This window comes from Lepus europaeus, chromosome 6 (genome assembly GCF_033115175.1).
Source record: "Lepus europaeus isolate LE1 chromosome 6, mLepTim1.pri, whole genome shotgun sequence".
Classification (NCBI taxonomy): Eukaryota; Metazoa; Chordata; class Mammalia; order Lagomorpha; family Leporidae; genus Lepus; species Lepus europaeus.
Genome location: NC_084832.1, coordinates 121,414,973 through 121,433,168, shown reverse-complemented (window position 1 = coordinate 121,433,168; position 18,196 = coordinate 121,414,973). Strand labels below are relative to the sequence as shown.

At 49.7% G+C, this 18,196-nt stretch overlaps 1 protein-coding gene across 4 annotated transcripts in view; it reads left to right on the top strand.

Moving 5' to 3' along the window:
* The window catches only part of TMTC1 (transmembrane O-mannosyltransferase targeting cadherins 1), a 243,968-nt gene that overhangs the window by 125,899 nt on the left and 99,873 nt on the right, over positions 1-18,196 (top strand). The window lies entirely within an intron of this gene.

Sequence of the window (18,196 nt, the reverse complement as noted above, 5' to 3'; positions counted from 1 at the left end):
TTACTGGTTTACTCCCCGAATGCTTCTAACAGCCAAGGCAGTGCCAGGCTGAAGCCAGGAGCCAGAATGCTGGTTCTCCCATGTGGGTGGTAGGAATCGAAGCACTGGAGCCATCACCTGCTGCTCCAGCCTGTGCACCAGCAGGAAGCGAGATTGGAAGTGGAGGACTCGACGCAGGTGCTCCAGGATGGGAAATGACGTCTTAACCTGCGAGGCTGCGGCGTCCACCTGTGGACAGAGATTTCTTGGCTCACTCTAACCCTCACTGATTGTACAGCACAGCGGCTAGTGTATATGCTTAGAGTCTCTCTTCTTCAGTTTATCCAGGAGCTTTGTCTTCCTACCTTGTTGCCATCCAGAGCAGCGGAAGGGTAGGTCATACTCTGGCATTTTGCAGTCGTACCTACACTTATTTGAATTTTGTTAACAACTTAATAATGAACTTTATTAAAATAGATACTAATTACCATATGCAAGAAGTCAAACAGCAGCTGTGTTTTTTCCCAGAACCACACCCCCAAATCCCTCATAAATTTTTTGCCCTTATTGAAAATAAGAACAGATTCTTCTTTTTTTAAAAAGATTTATTTTGTTTTATTTGAAAGACAGAGTTCAGAGAGAGGTAGATACAGAGAGAGAGAGATCTTCCATCTGCTGGTTCACTCCCCAGATGGCCGCAATGGCCAGAGCTGCACCAATCCGAAGCCAGGAGTCAGTCTCCCACGTAGGTGCAGGGCCCAAGGTCTTGGGCCATCTTCTACTGCTTTCCCAGGCCATAGCAGAGAGCTGAATCAGAAGAGGAGCAGCCAGGACTAGAACCGGCGCCCACATGGGATGCCAGCACTTCAGGCCAGGGCTTTAACCCTCTGCACCACAGCACCGGCCCCAAGAACAGATTCTTTTATAGAAGTTAGTTAAGTCAGGCACAGTCACAGATTGCGGAATATTCCACATCCCTTCCCCATCCAGTTTGTCTATTCCTGCAGAGAAGCAGCTCAAAGAAATGGTTGGCTTCTGACAACACCCTGTCCAGAACTGAATGGGAGAGCCTGCATGTGATGTCCAAATGTTTCCTTTCTCAGAAGTTCCCACAGAGTGAATTTACAGGTGTTTCTTACTTGTCCTGTTTCCATGGCACAAGAATGTGCAGACCTGGAGGAGTGATTGACTAGCACAGAGAGGATCGCTGGACACCTTGGGGAATTTGGAAGTGGAATGTTTTTCTCTGCCTCTCCTTCCTCCTCCTCCCTCCTCCTCCTCCCCCCGGCCACCCCTCCACAATGTTTATTGCATAGGCTTATATTTGAGCTTGTGTTGCATAATGTAGACAACCATCTGGAAGTTCATGATTGGATTGAGATCTTTTTTGCAATCAACCTTAAGGTAGACTAATTTGCCTTTGCCTTGTGTGATGAGGATAATCACTCCGTGAATGTATATGGAAGACAGACAGAACCCTGAGCCAGCAGGCCACTGCCCTGTTCCCTCCTGCAAGTAGAAGGTGTTTATACCGCGGGAGAACTCCGGACTGAAAGTTCTTCTTGATGACTCTTGCAGCCATGATGTCAGCCTGCTCGCTTGTAGTAGGAAGTGGCACGCAGCACGAACGCCGCTGATCTAATTTGTGTTGTTTGGTGGAGCTAATACCGCTGGGCCTGTTGTTTATAGCCCTCATTTCCCTTATCCTCTAATGTGGTTTCCCTCCATGACAGAGGGAACACCACTAAATTATATTTAAGAGTAATTTATTTGGTACTGGTTCTTTATTGCATTCTCACAGGGTGTCTTGAGGCTTGGAGGCATTTTGATGCCGTTTATAATCTTGTAGCGTACAAGCGAAGCTCAGGGAGAAGGGCCATTAGTGGCAGCTGGCTCAGTATTGGCCTTCCTGAGAGATGTCTTCTGAGAACGGACAGTGGGCAGTGGAGCTCCCTTCCTCCCCGTACGTATGGAGCTTTAAAGGCTGGTGCTGGTTTGTTGGTTCGTTTTTAGCAGGGCTCCTAGCTTTGTGCCATTCTGTCTGTCCATTCCTGTGTAGTCAGCACAAGTCGTGGGCTACAGCTCCGAGCCCTGGAAAACAAGCTGAAATGCACGTCCCCGTGGATCAGCAGCTGGACCAGTCTCCAGTGCCTTCCCTGTAGCAGAAATCAGCCAGCCCCTGGGCTAGAAAACTGCTACCACAGCCCATACAGTTGAGCTGACTGTAATTCCAGATTTGTGGAAGTTACTTTGCACATGGCTCAGGCAAACAATAGATTATGATGTTATTGTGGCACATCAGTCACTCACTTCCAGAATGCCATTTTGAAACCTTATAATAAGGTGGCTTTTTTTTTTTTTTTGGACAGGCAGAGTTAGAGAAAGAGAGAAAGGTCTTCCTTCCATTGGTTCACCCCCCAAATGGCCGCTATGGCCAGAGCTATGCCAATCCAAAGCCAGAAGCCAGGTGCTTCCTCCTGGTCTCCCACATGGGTGCAGGTGCCCAAGCACCTTGGGCCATCCTCCACTGCCCTCCCGGGCCACAGCAGAGAGCTGGACTGGAAGAGGAGTAGTCAGGACTAGAACCCGGCGCCGACATGGGAAGCCAGTGCTGCAGGCGGAGGATTAGCCAAGTGAGCCACAGCATTAGCAAGGGCATGGGCATCTTAGCCACTGACCCAAATCCTTACCACAGTAGTCTCACTTTCTTTTTTTTTTTTTAAGATTTATTTATTATTTGGAAGTTAGAATTACACAAAGAGAGGAGAGGCAGAGAGAGAGAAAAGGTCTTCCATCTAATGGTTCACACCCCAGTTGACTGCAACAGCCAGAGCTGTGCCTATTTGAAGCCAGAAGCCAGAAACTTCTTCCAGGTCTCCCACACGGGTACAGGGACCCAAGGACTTGGGGCATCTTCTACTGCTTTCCCAGGCCATAGCAGAGAGCTGTATTGGAAGTGGAGCAGCCAGGTCTCGAACTGGTGCCCATATGGGATGCCGGCGCTTCAGGTCAGGGCGTTAACCTGCTGCGCCACAGTGCCAACCCCGTGTAGTCTCACTTTCAATTCATGACTGCCAACCTCCAGTAGCATCTCGGCTGCTCCCTGTAGGAGGCAGCCCCCGTGTGTGCGAGAAGGGGAGGCTGCAGAGCCATCAGCTCTGACACCTGCTGAGCCCGGTTCCTGCACAGTAGGCAGCCCTCAGGGAGCCATCCGTTCACTGGGCGCGCACAGGAGCCTCCAGGCCTGTGTCTGCTGTTGCTGCAGTTTTGTGGTCCTCACTGCCGCCGCCTCACCACGATGCAGGAGTACAATAAGGCTTCAGTCTCCATTGTGCAGAAATCGCAGACTAAAAGGAATGCACCCGATTGCTTTTGCTGAGTCTGTCCTGGTGCAGGTTGCAAGCTCAGAGTCTGTGTGACGCCCCTGTCGCTGGCAGAGGTGGCCCTGCCCACCCCACCTGCCTCCCTCCACCACTGGAGCTTCTTTAAATGCTTGCCATAAGCGCGAAGCTGGTGGCACCTTCAGATTCTTTATGCCAGAGCGTTGCCAGGGAAGTCAGTGTAGGAAGGGCAGAATCTAATATTAATTACTGTGTCAGTGACAACTGGGTGTGGGGGAAGAGGAAGAAAACAGTAGCCCCTCTCACTGCACCGGAGTTGTCGCCTCCCCCTCTCCACTTTAGAATATTATTGACGTCTTTGGAGGTATTTGAAAATCCAGTGAAAGCAGAACGATTTGAGGAAGGAATCGTTTTCTTTAAAAATCTTTGAAGACCTCGTCCTGCTGTCGCTGGATTTCTCCGTCGCCCCCAGCGTCGGTGTTGGAACACAGCTGCACGGGGAAGGCAGACTTGTGTTCAGGGCCTGCCTGCAAGTCAGGGGCCCTTGAGCAAAGTCTTCCGGGCCTTCTTTCTGTGAGCGGTTCAAGGTCACCGGTGAAGTCCCCTCCCCGCTCCACAGCTGCGCCATGGACGCCTTTTGCTCGCCAGGCGAGTCGTGTGCAGTTGCCTGGTATGTGGAGCTCTGTGTCTGCCTTGTGGTCCAGGCCCGGCAGGAGCTTTTCTGCTTTGTTGAATCATTCCGTGCATTCTTGAGGTTCCACAGCAAGTGCATGTCCACAAGTCAGGAAAAGACGCCTTCTCCTCGCATGTTTATTCCTTGTGTGGAAGACTCCCTGGATGTACTGATGGAAGGATCACGTGGTTGAATAATGGAAAAGGACTTTTTTAAAGGCCAGACATTTAAAGACAGGGGGAGACACACACATGCACACACACACAGAGGGAGGGGGAGAGATCTTCAATCCACTGGTTCACTCCCCAAATGGCTGTAACGACTTGTGTTGGACCAGTATAAAGTAAACTGAAAATAGATCATAGTACGGGGACTGGCGCTGTGGTGTAGTGGGTAAAGTTGCTGCCTGCAGTGCTGGCATCCCATATGGATGCTGGTTAGAGTCCCACCTGCTCCTCTTCTGAGGCAGCTCTCTGCTATGGCCTGGGAAAGCAGTAGAAGATGGCCCAAGTCCTTGGGCCCCTGCACCCACGTGGGAGACTGGGAAGAAGCTCCTGGCTCCTAGCTTTGGATTGGCACTGCTCCAGCTGTTGTGACTATTTGGGGAGTGAACCAGTGGTAGAAGAATGGTTTCTCTCTCTCTCTGTTTGTGCTTCGCTGTAACTCTTTCAAATAATAAAATAAATAAATCTTTAAAAAAGAAACTAGATCAAAATTAAGAGAGAGAACAGGAGAGGAAGGAGGAAGAGAGGGCTGGGAGCATGGACAGGAGGGAGGGTAGGGTGGGAAGTATCGCTGTGTTCTTAAATCTATACATATGAAACACATGAAATATGTTTACCATAAAGAAAATTTTTAAAAAACGAAATGTAGATACTGAGGTCTTCAAAGCTTCGTTTTCTCCTGTAAGACAGTAAGAATAAATGCAGGGTCTATATGGTGCCTAGGGTTGTTCAGAAAAATGTATCTATCTATGCACCTCGGCACGTGGGTGTCTCGGATTGTAACGTGGCAACGCTGAACCTTGACTTTGCCATTTAGTCTGCATCTTCTGCAGCCTTGTTCAGTGTCCCCCAGTGTTCCATCTCTGCATTCTCATTGTCTCTCTCCCCCCCCCCCCACGCCCCCCCCCCCCCCATCCACTCTGGCGGCACATCCTGGCCGCCAGCCTTTGACAAGGTGTCTCTGCACTGCTGTCCCCTTGCCAGGTGAGGCTGTCATCGTCTCGCGACTGTTTTGGCACCACAGCCTTCTCTTCAGTCTCTCTCCTTTTATCCTGTTGCCGGTGTCTGGTCGATTCTGAGCCCCGTGCCTAGGATGATTGGTAGGCAGTATTAAGTCAGACCACATCCCTCTTGTTTCAGGTCTTCCCGTGGCTCCCTACTTTCCCCAGAGGAAAAGTCAAACCCTTGATTAACAGCCTGTAAGGTGCTGGGTGCTCTGGTGCTGTCCCACCCCACACCCTACACCATCCTACATCTCTCATTACCCGGCTCACTTCATCCACCTCACCTCATGCTTAGAAATGCAGATCCGACGTGGGCCTGCCTGTTGCCTGCCAAGAACCCTTGCTGCTGTCAGAGCTCACCTTAGCTGGAGCCAAGATCATGCAGATGGATGGCTTAATAAATTTCCCTTAATGCATAGTGATTTTTACCCAGAAAAATGGTACTCAGTAGGAAACGTATGTCAACTGCAGCACGAAGGCTGTTGTTGAGATACAATAGAGATCTTGTCCATCACACACAGTGAGGTGAGTTTCTGAGGGACGGGTTATACAAACTCCGAAGATGGAAACGTTGCATTTAATTCTGTTGAGGTAGTTCGTACCAGCATGACTCTGTAGCTTCCCGCTGGTTCACTCCCCACATGCCCACAACAGTTGAAGCTGGGCCAGGCCAAAGGTAAGAGCCAGGAACTCAGTCCGAGTCTCCCACATGGGTCGCAGGGACCCGTTTTCTTGGGCCATCCCCACTTCCTTTGTGGATCTGCGTTAGCACGAAGCTGGACTCAGGAACTGGAACTGGGACTTGACTCCAGCTGCTTCCTTGTGGGATGCAGGTTTCAGCCACTGGGCTAAATACCTGCTCCAGATGCGTGTCTTTGGAAGTTACAGTACCAGCAGCAAGTGTAAGACTTGAGAACCAGTTGGTGGAGCTGTGTTTGTCATTCCCTCGGGGCTGTAGTCAGAAGTGTGTGTGTGTTTGATACAGCAGTACCTGTGACTGCTAAGACTCACAGAGAGGTGAGCAATGGTGTAAGGCCGTCGGAACTTGGCATCGTTTGCAGTGTGTGTCACCCAGAAAGGCTGCTTCATTGTCTGTTAAGTGTCAGTTTAAAAAGAAAAAACAACATGGTGGCACCGTGCATGTCTGTCCACTGGACAGCCTGCCTTGTCTGAGTAGAAACTGGGCTCCGCCTACCTCAGGACATTGTCTTCAGAAGGCAGCTCCCCGTGCGAGGTTCTCCTAGGAGCTGCCAGCGAAGGGCCTTCCCTTGCTTCGTGCTAGGCAGGTGCGTGATGGCTGATAGAGGATTGCGCGTTTGGAAGGACTTCAGCAAAGTCTTGTTTCGTTCTTGTATTCCATCTGCCTCCAGTTGGCAGAGGCCACCAGGATTTATAAAGGACTCTGGCATCTTTGCATAGCCGAATGGACACTGTCAACTTGTAACCCCAGCCTGTGGCATTTGGCATTAAGAAGTGATGAATCGGGAAGATCGTTTACTCATGTCCGCCTCCCTGGCATTGCCTTGAAAATCCCCCTATTCCAGTGGGTCACAGTTACTTTTATATGGAGACTGACCAACCACCTCTGACTTGCTGCCCCTTAGACATTTAGGTGCACTGGTGAATCACTGAATGGAAAGTGTTGGAGAAACGTGTGTACTTTTGTTTGTCTCCCTCACGATATTTTTTATCATTATTTTGTCTTCCCGTGAAGCCTCCTGCTGCCTAAAGCTTTGTCTCTCTTGTAGCCACTTTAGAGATTGGGTTGTTATGCGGCGCCAGCACACCGGGTTCTAGTCCCGGTTGGACGCCGGATTCTATCCCGGTTGCCCCTCTTCCAGGCCAGCTCTCTGCTGTGGCCAGGGAGTGCAGTGGAGGATGGCCCAAGTGCTTGGGCCCTGCACCCCATGGGAGACCAAGGAGAAGCACCTGGCTCCTGCCTTCGGATCAGCGCGGTGCGCTGGCCGCAGCGCGCCAACTGCAGCGGCCATTGGAGGGTGAACCAACGGCAAAAGGAAGACCTTTCTCTCTGTCTCTCTCTCTCACTGTCCACTCTGCCTATCAAAAAAAAAAAAAAAAGATTGGGTTGTTGGTGTGAGGTAGAAGTCAGTCCTTTTTTTGCAGACATCTTACATGTTTTTAATTTTTTTTTGACAGGCAGAGTGGATAGTGAGAGAGAGAGACAGACAGACAGAAAGGTCTTCCTTTTTGCCATTGGTTCACCCTCCAGTGGCCGCTGCGGCCGGCGCATCGTGCTGATCCTAAGCCAGAAGCCAGGTGCTTATCCTGGTCTCCCATGCGGGTGCAGGGCCCAAGTATTTGGGCCATCCTCCACTGCCTTCCCGGGCCATAGCATAGAGCTGGCCTGGAAGAGGGGCAACCGGGATAGAATCCGGCACCCCAACTGGGACTAGAACCCGGTGTGCCGGCACTGCAAGGTGGAGGATTAGCCTGTTAAGCCACGGTGCTGGCTTTACATGTTTTTTTTAAAAGACTTATTTGAAAGGCTAAATGACAGGTGGAGATGGAGGGAGAGAGAGACAGAGGCAGACTGACCTTCAGCCCCTGGTTCACTCCCCAAATGCTTGCAATATGTGAGTCTGGGGCAGGTGGAAGCCCAGATCCAGAGTTCTTTCCAGGTCTACCACATTGATAGCAGAGACTGAAGTCCTTGGGCCATCTTCTGCTGCTTTCCCAGCCCATTAGCAGAGAGCTGGATTGGAAGCAGAGCAGCGGGGACTTGAAGTGGCGCTCCCATATGGGATGCCTGATTGCAAGTGGCAGCTTAACCCACTGCGGGCACCCCCATCCTCCATGCTCTGAAACAAAGAAAATCGGTGTGTGAGTGTCAGCCCTGGACGCTTGTAACTATTTGATTCCACGTTGAAACAGAAGACCTTTTATGCCACATTCACTGGGCTGTAAATTTGCCCTTCTAGATGGGGCTAAGGGGCTGCTTGAATGCATAGGTCAAGGTGAGGGAAGAGCAGTAGTGATGTCACTTATTCATGAAAAGAGCCTTTGAACCACCTCTGCAGAAATGAAATGATGCTTTGATCTTTAATCACCAGACCTTACGGAAGGAGGAAAGCAGTCCTGTCCAGTGACGTGGGGCCCACTTTGATTATAGGCAGTGTTTGCATTTGGGTTGAAGACGCTGACAGATAACAGGAATAAGATGTGTTCGTAGTAGTTTTCCACAAGTCCAATTTTGCAGGTTAATTTTGAGTTTGCTTTTTCCTTTTAGCTCCTTTTAGCTTACTGAACTTGGATTTTCATATGTAGTAATGTTGACGTGAGCTGAACATATCTCTGTAGTTTGTGTGCTAAAGTATGGCGAATCACTTCTTTAGGAAATGCTGTTCTTAAAGATTGAGATCTTTGCTAAGTAAACGAAATTAGGGGGTTTTCTGTGGCTGCTTCTGCCTGGCTTATAGAACAGAGATGGCCTGGGGGAAATGGGTAGGAAGATTAGGTAGGAATAGGTGAGCTGCAAGGTTTTTTTAAAAGGTTTATTTATTTGAAAGGCAGAGTTACAGAGAGGCCGAGGTAGAGAGAGAAAGGCCTTCTATCCACTGGTTCACTCCCTAAGTGGCCGCAATGGCTGGAGCTGGGCACATCTGAAGACAGGAGCCAGAAGCCTCTTCCAGGCCTCCTACACAAGTGCAGGGGCCCAAAGATTTGGGCCATCTTCCACTGCTTTCCCAGGCTGTAGCAGAGAGCTGGATCGGAAGTGGAGCACTCAGTGCTTGAGCTGATACCCATATGAGATGCCAGCACTGCAGGTGGCAGCTTTACCCTCTACGCCACAGTGCTGGCCCCTGCAAGATTTTTTCATGGTTTCTGTGTAGTCCTGCATTGGAACTCTATCCCCTTTACCTATCAGTCGAATACTTCCATTTTCCCACGATGCACCTGTGTTTGATCTGGGACCAAGAAGGAGCAGAGGCCACGGTGGCCACAGGGAAGTTAAGTTCCACACGGAGGTGCCGTGAAGCTCCAGGAAAGCCTCCCACACGCTAAACCCCACCCAGACTCCTCCCTGTTTGTATATTCAGTTAGGGTGCCATCCTCTGCCCCATAAAAGGGGCTGTCGCACCTGGGAGCACCTCTTTTTGCCTTTTGACTTCCTGCTCTGCTTGGTCCTTCGTTGGCCTCCTACGCTCGCTGCTCATAGGCAACCCTGTGCCCCGTTCATGACAGGTGTCTACGTGTGGGGTCGACCCCACTCTCATGTGAATGTGGATTCTCTCACTTTCACTACATCTGCTCTGACTTCTGCACTGTGTTTATTCCCTGCTTTGAATTCTTAGCACTGTGGGGCAAGAACTTGGAATAAAAGTCGGGATCCTGACTCCCCAAATAAAGGGATGGTTCCTCTGTGTGACGTTCCAAGGTGGTACAGGAGTCGTGCCTCCTGCTGAGCCTGACTCACTGCGTGCAGAAGTGAAACACCGTGTCTCATAATGATGAAGACATTGATAGCATCCTGCTTTGGGTAGCTTTGATGGAGGGAGTTGATGGTGGTCACAGGAGGGAAACCACTTCTGCCAGGCATCTGCGTGTTCATGAGACACACATGTGAGCGTACATCCAATGCCTCCATTTCATCGGTGCTAATTCATGCCTAACTTTATTTGCATGCTCAGATCCATGCTGGCTCTTAAATGAATCCTTGAAGAGGGAGATGAGTGATGTCGGTCCTGCCTCCGCCCCACCCTGGGTCACCTTAGGGAGTTCTAGCTCCTGACCTAGGATCCTGCGGTCTGCCTCGTGACAGGCAGCTCTGTCTGACCTTCGGACTGGATGTGGAGAGCATGGTGCCAGCCCCGGGCAGCTGGGTCGTGGACATACCCGCCTGCTTCCAACCTGAGAAGTTCCCTGACATAAGATTGAGCTTCTGCTCACATGTCCCCCTGTCTACTGCATCTCTGACCCCCAACGCCGGGCCTGCCCTCAAGCTAGGGCTCTCTGATGTACCCTGAATGTACCTCTCCTAGTCTCCCCTTTTCCCTGAGGCCAATTGCTGGCTTCCAGCTCATTGCATATGGAAGGCGTTTCAAGAGATGCGTGGAAGATGCGTGTTAACTTTTAATTCCATTTTCCCGTGAACTTATTAAAGTACCCTCATGTGAGTGCATGAGCAACGCGGCTCTTTAGATCTGCCGAATCCATCTGCCTGAGTGAATGCTATGACAGACACATCGTGAGATTGATGATCATGGTGTTCCACTCCCAGATGACTCCTGCATAAACAGCCCACTGGCAAACAGTTCAGTGTTAAGTAGAGAAGTTTAGAGGAATAGCAATTCATTGGGCAGGTATAGGTACATATAAAATCTGGCAGGGCTGCTGTTGGCGGTGGGATGGAGTGGGTAGTGTGGTGCAGCTGGCTGGTGACCATATCCCATGCTGGAAGGCCTTGTCGGAGCCCCAGCTGTCTACTTCCTGTCTACTTTCCAGCCAGTGTGGGTCCTGGAATGCTGTGGATGGTGATGATGCAAGTACTTGATCCTCTACATTCACGTGGGAGATGCAGATGGAGCTCCTGGCACCTGGCTTCAGCCTGGCCCAGCCTGGCCCAGCCTCAGCTATTGCAGTCATTTGAAGAATGATCCAGAACATAGAAGCGTGCTCTCTCTGTTCCTCTGTATCTCTCTCCCCCTCTCTGTCACTCTACCTATCAAATAAATAAACAGCTGTTTAAAAATTGAGGGGTGGGTGGGCATCTGGCACAGCTATTAACACCGCAGGGGATGCTCACGTCCCCTGACGTAGTGCCTGGGTTCAAGTCCCAGCTCCGCTTCTCACCCAGCTCCCTGCTAATGTGCACCCTGAAAGGCAGCAGGTGAGAACTCAAGTACTTAGGTTCCTGTCACCTTCCTAGGAGACCCACATCGAGTTCTCAACTCCTGACTTCAGTGTGGCCCAACCCCAGCTCCCGTGGGCGTGTAGGGAGTGAATCAGCAGATAGAAGATCTCACTGTCTTCCTCTCTACCTTTCAAGTAACTAAAACTAAGAAGAATCAGAAGGCCTCTGTCCCCTGCGCTGTCCGCTCACCTTAGCCCTCTGTAGTCAGTGGAACCTGGCCGTTCTGTTCGGTTCCTATCAGGAAGGGCGCTTTCCCCAGAGTTTGAGTTCTGAGTTCAGAAGAGAGTCTCATCTTCCCTTCACGCATGCGTCTGTGTTCTCCAGAGATGCTGACATGTAATCCAATAGCTACGCTCTTTCTAGTCTTGTCTCATGCTGCTGTGGTCAGTGCACCTTGTCTGCGAGACCTTTGAGAGCCCGGACGTTAGGGGAGGAGCTGGGCCGTCTCCAGCCTCCCCAGGTTGGTGCCGGCAGAACACTTGACAAGTCCTGACGCCCTGTGCAGCATGCGCTGTGGCTGTGGCTGGAGGGTTTGTGCCTGCATCCCTCGGCCACAGTGAGCCACGGACACCTCTGCCGGGGGCCCTCACAGTTGAGATGTCCTGGACAATCAGCAGTAGAGACTCCGCCGTTCGGAGGGGACCACGTCCACTGAGAGCCTGCCAAGATCGTCCTGCAGTGAGGGGAAGAGGCGGGCTTGGCAGGCAGTGAGACCTTGGCCTGAAACCCGTGCTTCTCGCCGATCAGACGGCTCCGAGCAGCGTCCTCGGCTCTCTTGGCCTCATTCTCTTCATTTTCCCCGCTTGTCCTAACATCCTGAGATCGCCGGGAATATGTTAGCGTGGGTGCCTGGCGTTTGGCGTGTGCTCAAGACACACTTGTTTTTCTTCCTCTCCTCTCTGCAGCTTGCCAGATGATTTTTACTGCCCCTCGGAGGGTGGGTCTCATTTTTGTGTAAACTGCACAACAACTTATAAGTGGGTCAGGACTTCAGAAAATGTGTTATTTTAGAGATATCTCCTGTCTCTCTAATCTTTGCATTTAAATATCTCAGTTTACTGAGAAATAGAATTAAGAGGTAACTTTATTTTAGTTGTGGACAGTGTTTGAAACTCATGGGTTTTTGTTTTTCTATCTTCTGCATTTCCCATGAACTTTTAATTTTTGTTTTTAAATATTTCTTCATTTATTTGAGAGGCAGAGTTCCAGAAAGAGAGAGAGAGGTCTTTCATCTACTGGTTCACTCCCCAAATGGCCACAATGGCCAGAGCTAAACTCATCTGAAGCCAGGAGCCAGGAGCTTCTTCTGGATCTCCCACATGGGTGCAGAGTGCCATCCTCTTCTGTATTCCCAGGTGCATTGGCAGGGCGCTGGATCAGAAGCAGAGCAGCCGGGACTCAAACCAGCGCCCATATGGGATGCCGGTGCTGCAGGCAGAGGCTTCGTCTACTACACCACAGCACCGGCTCCATCACATGAACTTTTTGAAGACCCTGCTCGTGTAGCTTTCCATTGCCTTTTCCTTTTTGGTCTGAGCTATGGAGAAAGATGAAGAGAAGAAGTACATTTCCAGTAACAGTTTGATGACAATCAGGAGGAGGTTCCTTCAACAACATTGTTTCTGATGGCATTAATCCCCTAACTCTCTACTCAGGCTTGAGTAACATAAAGAGAATGGAGGTTTTTGCACTTGATCCATTGACTCTGAAAAACTGCCTTCTGAAAGATTCTGCTTTTAGTTTTCTTTAAACAGTTAAAAGCACACTTAAGCAGAATGTAATGCAGGTTTTCAAATAAAGCTAGGAACTTGTTTATTCTCAGTTAACAACCTGCAAGCTTTACTTTTCCACTTCATTTAACCCTGAAAAGGAGTGGTGTGCTCCTGTGAAATGAGGCGTTTGGAGGTGAGGAACTAGGGTTTCCAAGAAGGTTCACATCGTTGCTTACCAACAAACAAAAAACTCTGAGCAGAAAAAAAAATGAAGGCCAGAATCAGAGCAGGGTTCTCCGCTGTCAGCCTGTGTGTGCTGTGCTCAACCTGCCGCTGACCGTGTGTGCACCTGCGTGTGCAGTGCCCCTGGGCCAGAGCTGTATAGGGTGTGGAAAGGCAGAGATGACACTGGCCCGGAGGGGACACGCAAAGTGCAAATCAGCCGTGCCTCCAAGGGGGCGCGCTTTCTTCATTCATATCCCCTGTTAGAATTTTACTCCCCATGCTTTTCTGGGTAAATGATGGGGCTCGTGAAAGTGAAGAAATGATATCAGCAGCTTGAGCTAGAGTGCGGACCGGCAGCACTGGGGCTGTGATCCTGAACCCACGGCGTTCTGGGCTTCTACCATCGACTTCAAACAAGGGAAGCAGGAAGTGGCACCTTTCCCGGTGCCCGCCGCGGGTCACTGCGGCATTGTGGGCTTTGGGCCCTGGGCTTCGGGGATGAGTGTGTGGTCTCCAAGGAATGTGGCAGGGGCAGCTGAGCCTCTGCGGGTCAGTTCTGACTTTTCTTACTGTCCCCTCCGTCTCCCCCTGGGATTGACCGTCCTGGTCTGGGTCTGGTTTGAGTTGTCAGCAGTGTGGTGTGCCTTTCACACTGAAATAGCCACAACAGCTGTTAGCCTGGCTTCTACCTCATTTGCCAGGTGAAAAGCTGCCCCAGGGTTTGGTTACCATGCCACTGGGAGGCCCGAATGCCCTACCACAGTGTCTGGGTTTGAGTCCCGGCTCTGCTCCTGATTCCAGCTCCTGCTGATACACTTCCTAGAAGGCAGCAGGTGATGGCTCAAGTGATTGCCCCCCCCACCCGGCATCCATGTGGGGAATCTGCACTGTGTTCCAGGCTTCTGACTGTTGCAGGCATTTGGGGGATGAACCAGCAGAGGGAGATTTCTCTCCCTGCCTCCCTCTTGCCTCTGTTTGTGCACGTAAAATGGAAAGCTCTCTTGGATTGAGATTTGTCTTTACTGCTTTTATACAACATTTACTGTTGTTCATAGCTCAGTGGTCTTAAAAAGGATGACTCAAGTTGCTGTAACGTAACGGACAGACAATGGCCCTGGCATTGAAAAGACAGGAGCTAGTCTGGGTGTGCTGGAGCCGTCAGCTCACATGAACTGGGATTCTGGCCTGCTCTTGGAGTCTGTGTTTCTGCTTCTGTTTGTTTCTTCTGACTCTGGTCCCAGATCAGCCAGAATCCTGGCAGGAAACACATGGTGTGGTCACTGTGGGAATGAGCAGGGTTTCTGTGAAGTGGGCAGGGTTAGTGGAGCTGACGTGCCATGGCAACACCTCCCAGATGGCCTGGGGGGGCAGGCACAGGAGCCGAATGGTCCCCAGCACCTGCTCCTGCTCAGACAGGAGCCTTGCAGTCTACCAGCGAGCCCAGCCCCAGCCAGGTGCAGGAGGAGGTGGAAAAACGGTTAAAATTCAAGGGAAAGCAGCCACGGCGGTGTGGGTCGCTCCACATGAGGGCTGCTTGGGGCTCATGGCGGCTGGGCAGGGATGAGGGATGGGATGCCTTGTGCAAAGCTCAGACAGCTCCATTGTCCAGGGCAGCCAGGCTCTCTCTGCATCTAGCATGCCATTGGCCACAAAGGCATTCTTCTTGGTTTCTGAGTTATTTTTCTCAATGAGTTATTTATGTTATTTATTTGAAAGGCAGACTGAGAGAGATCTCCCATCCTCTGGTTCACACCCCAGATGACTGCAACAGCTGGGGTGGAACCAGGCCAAAGCCAGGAGCCCAGAGCTCCCTCTGGGTGTCCCCTGTTTGGTCCCAAGGCCCCGAGTCTTCGGGCCATCACCTGCTGCCTCTGAATTAGAGTGTTGAGGGTGAGATGCACTCCCCATCTGGGAGTTCTAGTTTGAGTCATCATCAGCCTTGGTGGCGTCAGTAATCCTGGGGGCTTTGTGGCTCTGAAGTTCATGATATTTTAAAGGACCCTGACCCTTGAATTTGCTCTATTGGAAGCTGGTGGAGGAAGTATAGACCCAGATAGAGCACCTAGCAAGTGTTCAGCAGTGCCAGTTGTCAGCATGGCAAATGCCTTAATCCCAGGGCTGAAGGGGGGAGATTGCCTGTCATCAGCTTTCCTGGGGACTGGTAAATTGCATGCAGGCAGCTAGAGCCTAGCATTGCCAAATAAATCCTTAGGACTGAAATAGAACTGGGAGCGCTGTGAACTCGCTCATGCCCTAAATGTGCTGAACGTGTCTCCGAGGCCAAGTTCGAGGTGGAAGAAAATGCCGTGGTAGAGCTGGGTGATAAGCTTCCTTGGGACAGCCTGGTCTCTGCCTCAGTGGGAGGGGGCAGCCTGCAGGAGATGCTGTCCCTGTGGAGTCGGGCAGAGAGAGGCCTCTTGGTGAACACACCCCACGCCACTGGCCTGGGTACTTGTGTGTGCATCTCAGTGTGAACGCGTCTTCATCCGGGACCTCTCCTATGAAGCATGAGCCGGGGTAGGCAGGGGAGGGAGCAGCCACAACATCCCAAGCTGGCTGTGTCATCGCCCTGTGCAGGGCTGTTCAAACCTTGACTTCCTTGTGGCTCCAAGGGATGATTCTTTATTTTCTTCCCAAGCCAGGACAGAAAAATGAAAGTCAACACCTGTCACCATGAATCTGCCACACCTTTGTCCTCCAGAATAGTGGTCTTAATACGCTGCCATTTCATCCCCCTCAAAGCTCAGAGAAATAGATAATTTTTCTGAAGTTGCAAAGTTAACAGGACAGAAGGCGTACATTACCACCAGAGGCTGTTTCATGAGCTCCTGTAACCCTCAAATCTCTCCTGTCCCCAGCATCATTGGGAGTAAGTCAGCGTGCATTTGCCCCTTTTCTGAGAAATGAGTGCTTTGTGTGTCCTTGGGGAAATACCACATGTTTTCTCTTTTCTTCCCTGTTGTTTGAGTTTCATCTGAAATGAGCTGTAAATTATTTAGTTGCATCTATAAATTATAAATTATCTATAAATTATTTAGCCAATTTTGTCACATCTGTGATCCAGGGGGTACAAAATTGGGTCCCCTCCCAGGCGTTTTCATTCTAGGAAATTTCAGCACGCTGCTCGATGTGCAGTGGCAACAGGGTTGGTTGTTGGGAAAGAAAGAAACACCTGAAGACCCGCGTAGGAGCAGGTGCCCCCAGCCTGTGTTTTCCATCCATCCGCACGTCATCTGTCTGGCAAGCATGATCGGCCGCTTTGCCCCATCTCCTGGTCTCCAGCAGCGGCAGCTCCGTGGGACGTACGTGATGGGGAAGAAGGAGGCAGGCAGGTTGGCACCCTCGCCACAAGGATGTGTGCATCTGCCATCATGGTGGCTGCTTGGGCACTGGAGGCTCTGTAGAGGAAGGTGGCGCTGTCCAGTGGAAGGATGACGTGGGGATGTGAGGCCCGGCCTCCAGGAGATCCCGTGGGAGCCGTTCTCTGCTGGCCATGATGAGGGCTCGTTACGTGGAACATGATCCGGGACTTGGGAAATAGCCTGGTTGGAGGCTCCTTGCATCTGCACGCTTTAATGCATAGATAAACTAATACGTCGTGTTACATTCTTTCTAGAAATGCCTTTGGGAAGGTCTGTGAATTTTTTTTTTAAAGGAAAACTATTTAAGCTTTTGAAGGGAGCCAAAAGCAGTCATGGATTTTCTGTAAAACATCAAAGCACACCTGTAAAAAAAAGAGCAGCGTGCTACTTACTCAGTAATGGGCTCCGAGTTCATGAAGAATGCGCAACAAGGCACTCATTGTGTCGTGGGAATTTTCAATGCAAGTAAGAAATTCTAAGCCTCGATGTGATAGGATTCTTGTGAGAATGTTCATTCTGTTTCAGATTACGTCCTTTAAGTTCTCAAACTGAAAGGTACTTGGTGAACTCAAAGTGTAAGCTCAATTCAGAGATAACCTACAGCTTTTTAATGAAAGGCATTGACCTTTTTTTAAACCTTTTTTGCTTTATTTTGGTAACTCATAGAAAAGTGACATCCTATTCCATGCATCTGAGTTGGAAGCTTGTTACATAACCTGTATTTTTCTTCTTTTTTCTTTTAATCATAAAGGTTGTGGTTTCTTTAGGGAAAAAAGAGAACATTACTTAAAGAACCATTAATTATTTAAAGAAAACTATTCAGATCATATGGTGTCACTCTGAAATTTACTCTCTGTGCTGTGGACAATGAAACCGAAACTTAAATAAAATCCAGGTGAAAAATATGCCACGATACTTAAAATTTTTACTTTGCATACATAAAAGGTTTGTGGCTTCTATTAGGGGCTTTTATTTATGTTTGTGAAATTATCTTTCTCATTCTTACTCAGTTATTAAAAGTAATGGACTATTTTAAATGTTTGTCGTAAATGGTAACATGGAATGTTCTATTTGGTTTTCAGATTAAATTTTCTTTTAGAAACTAGGAATAATGCTTTCCCATACACTGAGGCCTATTTTAAATAGAACTGTCTTCGTATGTTTCTATGCACTATATATGTATGGTATATATATTTCATATATATAAATAAAAATACAAATAGTTGTTACAATATCTATTACAAAATATTATTAGCAATAAACAGTTTTTCTGCTCATTTTAGAGGACAGAATGTATTACAAATTAATGTATACAGTGTCAGAGAAAGACTTTTTGTCGATTTAATGAATTACTGTGATGATTTTTTTTTTAAAGATTTACTTATTTATTTGAAAGTAAGAGTTACACAGAGAGAGGAGAAGGGGAGGGAGGGAGGGAGGAAGGAAGGGAAGGAGGGAGGAAGACAGAGAGAGAGAGAGAGAGAAAGAGATCGGTCTTCCATCTGCTGGTTCGCTTCCCATTTGACCGCAACAGCCAGAGTGCACCGATCTGAAGCCAGGAGCTTCTTCCAGGTCTCAATGTGGGTTCAGGGGCCCAAGGCCTTGGGCCATCTTCCACTGTTTTCCCAGGCCATAGCAGAGAGTTGGATGGGAAGTGGAGCAGCCAGGACTAGAACTGGTGCCCATATGGGATGCCGGCCCTGCAGGTGGTGCTTTACCTGCTACGCCACAGTGCCAACCCCTTTGATGATTTAAGTTAAAAAGATGAAATAAACGCTTGCTGGCCCAGGGGCTAAGAAACTCC